General features: G+C 39.1%; 1 protein-coding gene across 3 annotated transcripts in view; it reads right to left on the reverse strand.

Annotated features, from left to right (window-relative positions):
• The window catches only part of PHF3 (PHD finger protein 3), a 93057-nt gene extending 84071 nt beyond the window's left edge, over positions 1-8986 (reverse strand). Inside the window, exon 1 of one of the 3 annotated variants that reach the window (XM_021000490.2) lies at positions 8897-8986. The gene's annotated coding sequence lies outside the window, so the exon portion shown is untranslated. Of the gene's footprint in view, positions 1-8231; positions 8332-8896 lie in introns of those variants that run through there. The other 2 variants (XM_021000492.2, XM_021000491.2) reach the window with 2 other exon arrangements.
• Positions 8987-10614: the final 1628 nt, after the last annotated feature.

Genomic DNA, 10614 nt, shown 5'->3' on the forward strand with positions numbered 1-10614 from the left:
AGATAAACTGTAAGGCAAGGAAAAAGTTTCTCGATAGCTGAAGTACTTCTTAAAATACTTTTGAAAATGTTAGCTTGAAAAATAACTGCCAGGTTGCAGCTAATATATCTAAATGGTAAAAATAGGTTTTTTGAACAACTATCAACTACACATACCTAAGAATCAATCAAGAATGGTTTTATATCATGCTTTAATACATGTGAAGGTTTCTGCACCTTGGAGAAGCACAAGAGAATCAAAAAGGAAAAAAAAAAGACTATTAAGTAAAGACTATTTAATCAATGCTATCTAGTCTTCAGTGAAGCAAATCTTTGATATCAGACAGTGGAAGTTATTTTTTAAGTTTTGCTATAAAAAGAAATTTAACACAATTACTTACAAACTGATGATAGGGTTAATCAAGAAAATTTTCTCTCATCCACTCTCTTTGCAAAAGCAAAAGAGAACTGAGAAACATCCAATTATACTACAACTATTTTACAAAGTTATAGTTCAAGACAAGACTGAAAACCTAATGTTAGGACATATCAAATCTTGTGGTTAACTTCCTTCAACATGTTTCTATTAAAGACTTTGAAACAATTATGTTAGAAGTGTAAATCTTGGAAAATATATCAATCCAGGCTGTATCCCAGAGATATTTTGCCTTAAATAAACTTTTAAATAAAACAAAATATTTAATAGGCATAGAGACCTGAAATCCGAATCCTATTACTTCTGGCAGCATGTAATCAAAGCAGCAGCAAATTCATTCAGATATGTAGTATGTTAAGTCTTTTAGCATATTAACATTTAAAGTATGGTATTAAGATTTCAGTCTACATCAAGTGTTCCACCTAATCAGTGAAAACTGAAGGACCTGTTATACAGACCAATTTTATATTCCTATCTGTTCTTTAAAAGAACACCTTCACGTTACAATGAGACTCAAAAGTGGTGTTCAACAAAGCATCCAAGTCCATCAGAGGCAGAGAAATGATAATTGTTTCATAAAAAGATAAATATCACGGCAGCTAGGTGCAGCAGTGGATAGAGCGCTAGCCCTGAAGTCAGGAGGACCTGAGTTCAAATCCGGCCTCAGACCAAACACTTGACACTTGCTAGCTGTGCGACCCTGGGCAAGTCACTTAACCCCAATTACCAAAAATATAATAATAAGATAAATATCCATGGCAAGCACCAGCTAGTATCATTAGTTACCCCACACTGTATTATACTGGAAAGAACAATAGATTGAAGTCAGGAAGAATCCTGTTCAAATCCAAACATGGATACTTACTATGTGACCCTGGGCAAGTCACTTAAACCTCTGAGTCTCAGTTTCTTAATCTGTAAAATGGAAGTAATAATAGCACCTATTCTTCAGGAATGTTGTTAGGAACAAATAAGATAATGGATATAAAGCTTACCAAATGATATAAAAATGTGGAAAATTATTCAAATGTCTTAAGACTATTATGAAAATAAGTTTGAGGACCCCCTGAAAAAGGGTCTTGGAGACCCATACTAGTATACAGACAAAAACACTACATAGGAGTTGTCTGTCTCTAAATTCTGAAGGTCAGAAACACCAAAAAATATGTGTGTATGTGTGTACATACACATATATATGCATATTTACATACATGGTATAGCTATAAAGATTACACTTTATTGACTTCATTGATGTTTTTTGTATTACCATTACTTCTCAATGACTCCCACCTCCACCAAGAGGACCCTGTCTTGTCTAACAAAAAACTTAAGTTTAGTAGAAGAATTCAACACATTACCTATATCTGATACTATAGGCCTTATTCCATATCAGTAGTCTACCACATCTCTGCCAAGAATAGGGAGGGCATGCTTTAATACCAGTCCCTCTTAAGACATTTTAATTTATGATATGGTAAATACTGACAGATATAACTCAAATAAACAAAAGCTCTTTCGGAGTTCTGAATTTTTAAGAATGTAAAAGTGTCAGTCCTAAGACCAAAAAGTTTGTGAACCCCTGGCTTATAACATTCATTTGGCATTTCCGGTCCTGAATTGTTTAATTCTTCTACAATTATTTAAACTTTCAAATACTCAAATACAAAACAATTTGTAGAAGCCTATACCAAGAAAGACTTTCTTACTTCTTTGCATTCCTCACAACCAGTATAAAACCTCACAAAGAAATATGTAACAGCTCTTAATTTGATTTGCTCTGGATTCCCTTCTATAAAAATACAAATAAGTCAACGATAAAAAGAAAAGCCCCATACACACCAAAATATTTTTAGCAGAATTTTTTTTGTAGTACCGAAGAATTTAAAAATAAAGTAGATGGCCACTGATCGGGGAATAGCTAAATAAATTATTGTACATTAATTTAATTAAATGTTATTATGCTGTAAGAAATGATAGAGATATAAAGACTTATATGAACCAATGAAGAGTGAATATAGATGAAGCAGCATGCTACCTACCTCCTGATTGAAAAGTAACAAACTCAGGGTACAGAACAGACACACAGTTTTGGACATAATCAACATGTGAATTTGTATTGCTTTACTATGGATATTGGTTACAAGTTTTTTGTCTTCTCCTCTCCATGAGGGGGGAAGGGGGAAGGAGATATGGAAAGAAAATAATGTTATTAACTTAAAAGATTATTAATTTTTAAAAGTAAAACAGAAAAAGAGAACTGGGAAAATATACACATATGTAATATGCAACAATGTAAACAAAAACAATAAAACAATTAAAATTGTGAAATTATAATTACCTAGCTGTGTTCCAAAGTAGAGATGAGAAGACACACCCACCTTATTTGCAGGTAGAAGACCATAAGTAGAGAATATTATATAACATCAGATTTATTTTCAATATATTGGTTAATTTTGCTATTTTTTTCCTATTTTTTTCTTTTTTATTTTAATAGCTCTTTGGGAGGGAAGGCTGAGAGGAGGAATACAATAAGAAATATAGATGACGTAAAAAATTTGCAACGAAAAATCTTTAAATGAAAGCATGTATGTTTAATTTTTACCCTCGAAAAGCAAATAACTTTACAATTCAACTACACATTTCCTAAGCATATTCTTCGTAATTTTCTGAAAGGGAAACACAAATACTTCTCAAAGCCTACCCCAAGAACTGTAAGTGTTCTACAGCTGATTAATCCTTGCAATCAGAGAGGAAAAAAAAGAAAAGATTCAGGGCTCTGGTTGCCCAGTCACTTATTTAAACTTAGGTGTTACCTTAAGCTTTTTCCTCTCCCTTACCACTCATATCCGGTTGCCAAGTAACCAATTCTACTTCCATACCCTTCTTCCCATCAGACTCCCTTATGTCATCACTGCCACCGCCTTAGCAGAAACTCTTATTACCATGTGTATTACTTCAATAGCCTAATTGGCCTCTCACTTTGTGGTTTTTCTCCTCTTCACAGATCCAATAAATAAAGTCCAAACCTCTCAAGAATGTGGGCCCACTATACTTTCTTACACTACCCTCCCCAAACTAGAATAGGTAAAAGAGACCTACTTGCTAAAGCCTTCATTCTTTCCAAAGCTTTCAATGCCCTTCCCCTTGCCCCTTTATTTCCATTGTTGAAACCCTATCCATCTTTTAAGACTGCCCAAATGATACTTGCCCCATGAAGTGTTACCAATTACTACTCCAGTCAAAAAGTATTTTTCCCACTCCATCTTACATAATATTTTATTTACTTATAGAAAGGAGTATCTTTTGTAAGTTTTAGTGATGACTTGTGTATTGGGTTGAAAAATTCTGATTTAAGGTTACAGAAACAAGTTCTTTTCACCTGGTTCATTATTCCTTGCTTGTATTTTGGCGTGGTTATAAGTCTCCCACGTCATCAGAGACTTCCTGACTTGCTCAAAATAAACCTGGGATTAAGAGAACCAATAAACAGCAGGAAAAGACCATGTGGGCAAAATCAGACTTCAGTTTGCCCAGATGAGAAGATGACAGTAATTCTTGGGAGTCCAGAGAGAGAGAAGGCAGCCTGGCCAAGAAGCAATAAGGATTTACCTGAATTTGTAAAAAAAAATAAATAAATAAATTTCTTGTTAAAAAAAAAACCCTCAGAAAATGTAACTTAAGGCATTGAGTATGCTGAGAAGCAAGAGAGAGGTGACTGTAAAAGGAATTGACAGCAAAAAGTACCCAGAGGCAGTGGCAGTAGGAGACAAATAGACAATTAGGGCTTCATACGTTACAGATGGCGAAACTCAAGGAGTCAAATTGGATCAAGATCAAGGAAGGTCATGCCTCTACTAAACAATCAGACAAGTTTTCTCAAAAAGCAAGGACTCTTTTCCAAATCCAAAAGGAGAAACTGGTTCTCAAATGTAGATGTATAAACTTGTTCTCAGCTAACTGTAGATAAGGACTAGTACTCTTAACACTGGCATGTATTAACCTTCTATTTTGTGTTTTATGTTATAGTTATGTGTCTAATGTGCACATTAGACACATATCCTCAGTTATCCTTGAGGATAAGAATTTGTCCAGCCTCCTAACAAGAATAAGTGATGAGGACTGGATTATTTCTACTGTCCTTTTCCAGATCTGAAAGATTCTAAAAGCCACCCCACTAGCATGTTGGGTAGAACCACCTGGCAGCTTACTTATCAAAAGACATAAACAAACAAAAAAAGATGGGATGCAATCTACACAGGCGTCGAGTATGACTGATTTCATATGACTGAGATTACAGATCTTAGTTATATCCTATAAATTCTAACAGCACTCTTTTCCCCCTCCCCAAAGCACACTTCTTTGTAGATCCAATCTGTTGCCAAGGCCTGTAGTCGATATTACCCTTGTGACATCTCTCATAGCCCCTTTCTCTTCTCTGACACTGCCATTTACTCTGGCGTAGGCCCTATCACCTCTCATCTGGACTTTTGCAATAGCCTATTAATCAGTCTACCTACCCCAAGTCTCTTCCCACTACAGTAGATCTTCCATTCAAGCTGACAAAGCAATCTTCCTCAAAAAGTTACTTGTACTTACTTCAAGTCTTACTCAAAATCCCACCTTTTCCAAAAAGCACTTAATTCTAGTGCATTCCCTCTGTTGATTATTTCCTATTTATCCTATAGTTAGTTTGTACTTAGTTGTTTGCATGTTGTCTCCCTTGTTGGACTGTGAGGTCCTTGAAAATAGGGACTTCTAGTACTTTTCTTTGTATCCTCAAGACAGGCTTTAAAAGCACAATGCCTGGCACATAGTGAACAGGTGTTTAATAAGAATTTATCAACCAATTTTGTTCAACTGAATGAACTTTCTATGAAATCTATGTGGAAAACTTTGGTAATCAAGGTTGAAAACATCTTTGGAAGTGGGGGGTCACTTATGAGCAGGGGAAATCAACTATTAGTTTTCTATTAGCATCAACTTCCTTATTTGCAGAAAATGGGAAAAAGTCTATAGCTTTTTTTTTAAGTTTGTAGAGAAAAAAACAAATTCATGCCACACATCTCTAAATATTTCTATCTTTAGATTAAAATCACATGTAAATACAAGGTAATGTCACCTATGAGAGGGGTATATCCTATTACTATGTCAAAATGAATAACCTGATCTGTTTTAGTACATTAGAAAATTCTAATTTATTCATAATTTAGATTTACTACTTCCTGGTAGGTTCTAAATATTTCCCTGTAACTGTTTAAAATCTGAGATAAAGACTATCAATCTGTATGTTCACAAATTTCCTCCAATATTTAATCCCCTACAGTAATACAAAAGATGCTTGCTAATGTTCCATTTTACGGATTCATGTTCCATTTATTATTAACAAGATGTTCCAGAAACTAAAAAATTATCAATCTTTGCTAGAAAAACTGAGCTGATTCCACTGTTCTCTAGTTTCTGTGTACAATTCTAGGTCTTATTATTGAGAGAATACACTGCCCCACCAACTGAATGCACTTTGTTTCTCATACATGATTTCTTTTCAGGTTTTGAACATGGCATATTTATATTTCACAAACATTTTTCTTTTAAACTGCCAAATTCATATACTTGGTATTTTATAATCAAATAGCCTCTTTCAATAAGTTTCTACTTGGCAGAACCTGATCAATTTGACTTTGTATGGCGCTTTAAGGTTTGAAAGTTTTTTCCTCAGAAGAACCCGTAAGATTGACCATGCAACCATTATTACCTCCTTTCTACAGATGAAGAAACAAACTAAGAGGGTAAGTGGCTCATCCTTGGTCACTGAGCTATTAAGAAGTATCTGAGATTGTATTCAAACTTGACCTGACTCTTAAGTATTCTTTAGAAATAATCGATGAGCAATACCACAGTGTTCAGGTGGAAAAGTTGTCTGAGGTTTATCCTAACAATCTGTAATTCAGTTTCCAAACTGCAAGGCTGTAGGTAAAGTACCATGCCAATGAGAATAAGGAACCAGTGAGGTTCAGAGTCTAAAGCAGCCTACAGATTAGTACAGAAAGTTTTCTAATGCCTCCCCAGAGTGCAGAAGTGTTAAAATAAGTAACACTGTATGTAATTCTAGAGAAAGTTTAGCATAGTGGATAAAGGGCTGGCTTCAATGTCAGTCAAGAAGACCTGGGTTCAAGTGTTGTCTAAGACTGTGACCCTCAGCAGGTTATTTAACATCATAGTGCCCTGAGCAATTACAAAATAGCTGCCAAAATTCATTAGGGTTTCCTCAAAAGATGTCTCTTCACCAAAGAAATACAATTCTCAACAAGAAAAAATTCTAGTGCCATAAATACTATTAAACTGCAAAGCAGACAGTATATACTGAAAAACTTAACTCAGTGCAGTCTTCATTTCTATTTCACTATTTAGACCATGAGCAAGTCACAATTTGTTAGCCTATACAATGTTTCCTCATCTGTAAAAGATGCATATTTAAGAAACTGCTTTTAAAAAGCACCTAGGGCAAATCTTCATGAATGAAAATGCAACTCTATACTTTTGCAAGTTCCAGGTTTCAAAGCTAGTTTCAATTCTAATGGCTGTTAAGTAATTAATTCTGGTAGGGATGATTCAGAAAAAAAAACTCACTTATAAAAAAAAGGGTTGTAATTTAGTAAGTAGCAAGATATTCTGTCCAATGGTAGAGGAAAGGAGAGAAAATGTGGTTAAGAGATTGTAAAAGTAGCAAAATCAGAATAGGAATGGAATATTGCTAAAATAAAACTTGGGAAGAGAGGTGCCTTATGGTAGAAGGAAAAAAATCCAAGAGAGAAAAGACAGTCATTACAATAATTTCAAAACTAGAATAGACCATGGAGGTCTTCTCAACCCCTTTCTTTTTACAGATGTCAAGGGACTTGCTTGAAGTTAAGTGAGAAAGCCAATATTCCAACCCAGGTCGACCCTTTCCAACTCTTCACCGTACTTTTTCCACTGCACCATAGTGCCTCACACAAGAAAGCAAAAATCGAAGTAAATGCTATTATTGATAACCGATTTGAGGATGAAAAGTCAGCAAGGTTTTTATGGTAGTTTTTGTGTACCAGAAAAGCAAAGTAAACTCCGAGTAAGTGTTGCACTTTTCCAGCTCTTGATTTGTATCCTTTCCACTACCACTCCAGGGATCCTAAACCTCACAGGCAATTCAGATGTCACTTATGAGTCAAAATGAGACAACAGATGTAAAACGCTCTGCAAACCTTAAAGTACTATATAAACGCTACTTTAGAAATGTAGTTGAATCGAGCAATGAAGAATAGCATCATTTTTTCACACATTTGAATAATTTTTCTTATATAAGATTGAAAAATGAGATAGGTGCTAACTTATCTTCAGCACCTAACCCCGGAAGAGGGCAGACTTAATGTTTTACTAAATAAAATACAAACTAAAGAGAAAACGTACTGCAGTGATATATCTTACTGTTATGTCCTCATAAACTAAGACTGTTTAATTTTCCATAAGTTTCATACATGAGAGATCACACAAAGTTTAACCAAGGCAAGCAAATGCATTCTTTTCCCTCCATGTTAAATAATATATAAACAGTTCTGTTAAAATTATAATTGATATGCAATTAATGCTAATTACAATATTTTGCAAAAAGGAAGTAAATATAGTTCCACTTTTGAGGGTAACCTACCTAAACATACTGATGAAGTTACTAGTTCCTCTGGGGCAATAACATAATTTTAGAATTTAATAAAAACATTTTGTCCCCCAGGTCCCCTCCCTCTCAGGTCAGAGGATCAGTTACTTAGCACCACTAAAACACCCACCACGAGTGGCTCGTTAAATTACGTGGTGTCTCAGCAGACAAGATGCGTGGGCTTTCCGCCTCGGCCGGAGCCGACGGCAAGGCCAGGGTTAGGCACACACACGCACACGCGAGATGGCATCGGGGATGAAGCTCCGCTAAGTCCTCCGGCCAAGGCGCGCCAGGACGCGGCCGTGTAGGCCGACGCCGATCCCCGGCGCCCGGCCACTCCCACGCCCTCTCCGCCGGGTCCAAACCAAGGCCACGCTGAGGCCCAGGCTGTCCCTATCGGCCCGGCTGCCGGGGGCGGGGGGGGGGAACCCCGCCAGCCTGCCTTCCCCTGGGGCCCCACGCACATAAGAGGCCCGCGGGCTGGGGAAGAAGTAGGGCCAGACGCGCCTCCGGAGGAGGAAAGGAAAGGGGGCAGCAGAGAGAATGGGGGCTCCCGAGGGGCCGAGGTCGGGCCCCCCCAGCCCGCCGCCTCACAAACGGTCTCGCTGGGCCCGGGCCGGAGAACGTTGCGCAGAAGGCCGGCGTGTCTCCACCGCTAGGAGAAAGCGGGGCGTCCGCCGCTCCCACTGCCCCGGGTACGGGGCTGGGGAAGCAGGAGCTGGAGGAGGTGTGTTTGGGAAAGGGGTGGGGGAGGGGACGGGAGCCTGTCTCCCAGGACGCGGCGCCGCAACTCACCCAGCTCCGCCCGACGAGCGCTACCACTGGCAGCAGGAGGAAGATGGTGGCCGCCGCCGCCGCGGAGGAGGGGGGAATGGTGGGTGCCGCCGCGAGGGGGTATGCGCAGGACGTCGTCGTCGCTGCGGCCGCAGCCGCTGCCTCCTTTCCTCCAAGAGCTCGGGCCGCCAATGCGGCTACCACCACCACCGCCGTGGTCTTGGTCGTCCTCGCCCTTGTCCTCCTAGTCGTCGTCGTCTTCGTCTCCGTCCGCCAGCCCAGGGCCCAGGGGTCGCTCGCCTCGTGCTGTCTCCGCCGCTGCGCGAGACCCCGCAGCCATTTGCGTGAAGCGGCGCGAGGGCAGGGAGCAGGGCCGCCTCACGTGACCCCACTGTTTACCGTTCCGTGGGCAAGCGGCCTGGGCGGCTGCGCCTGCGCGCTAAGGAGACGCCAACACCAATACCAATACCACCACCCCCACCTTAATTTTTTTTTTCCAGCTTCGGGTTCCTTCTGGGCGATTCCCCTGCCTCCTCCTCCCTCTTTTTCCCTTTCCAAAATGGCTACCTCTCCTCGACCTCTTCCCCTTCCTTCCCCCAACAGAGACAATTTAATGAAAAAATTAAATCGGCTACTATAACAACTACTTAATATGTTAGTATTTAACACTTTAACTCAGCTACTGTAACAAGTATTTTAACACTTTGGACCAACAACAACAACAATAATAATTGCAACTAGCATTTATATAACACTTTAAGGTATGTGTTTTACAAACATTATTTCATTTTATCTTCCCAACCACCCCAAGAAGGTGGGTATCAATGTCCCCGTTTTACAAATAAGGAAACTGAGAATGAGAAACATTAAGTGACTTACCCAGGAACACACAGCGGCTGTCTGAGGCAGAATTTTAACTCGGCACTTCCTGATTCCAAGTCTAGATCTGGCTTAGACCTAGCCCCAGCGAAAATCCCCAAGCAAAAGTTTGCTCAAAAGTATCGAATAAATAGGTCATTTGCTTCGTAATCTATTATTAGGGCCCATAAAAGTTGTAGGATCACCGGCCTCAGACACATAAAACTTACTAGCTGTGTGACTCTGGGCAAGTCACTTAACCCCAATTGCCTCACTCAAAAAAGAAAAAAGAAAAGAAAGAAAATTTGTAGGATCATAGATTTAGTACTGGAGGGTCATCCTCCAAAACCATTCTTTTTTTACATATGAGGTAACAGAAACCCAGACAAGAAAAGTAAGGGGCAAACCCAGGAGTTTCTAAGAGGCCAGATCCCCTACCATTTCCACTGTCCTTACCCCTAAAAGTATCTCCCCAGCTAGTTTGTTTAAAAAAAAAAGGCCTAATAAAGTAGCAACAAGATCTAATGGAAATAACCCTGGATTTGGAGATAGAGAACCTGCTTTAGAATGCTACTTGTGCAACCTTGAACAAGTAATTTACCCTCTCTGGGTTTCAGGGGGTGTCATCAGTAAAATAAGGAAGTTGAACCCCCATGGATTGTAAAGTTCATTTCCAGCTCTAATTCTGTGGTCGTGATTCTTATCATTCCTGAAGCTGCCTTCACCCTATTTTTACAAATTTGGATGGGTAAGATTAGGGGAGGGGTGTGGAAGAGAAAATAACAAAATCTAGCCACTTTAAATCACCTTGAGGCTGTGCTTCCAAACTTCCTACAAAACTTAGCTCAGGGACCCCTTCCCACCAGTTTATGACGATAAAA

Source organism: Phascolarctos cinereus, unplaced genomic scaffold, assembly GCF_003287225.1.
Source record: "Phascolarctos cinereus isolate Bilbo 61053 unplaced genomic scaffold, phaCin_HiC Scaffold_5;HRSCAF=322, whole genome shotgun sequence".
NCBI classification, from domain to species: domain Eukaryota; kingdom Metazoa; phylum Chordata; class Mammalia; order Diprotodontia; family Phascolarctidae; genus Phascolarctos; species Phascolarctos cinereus.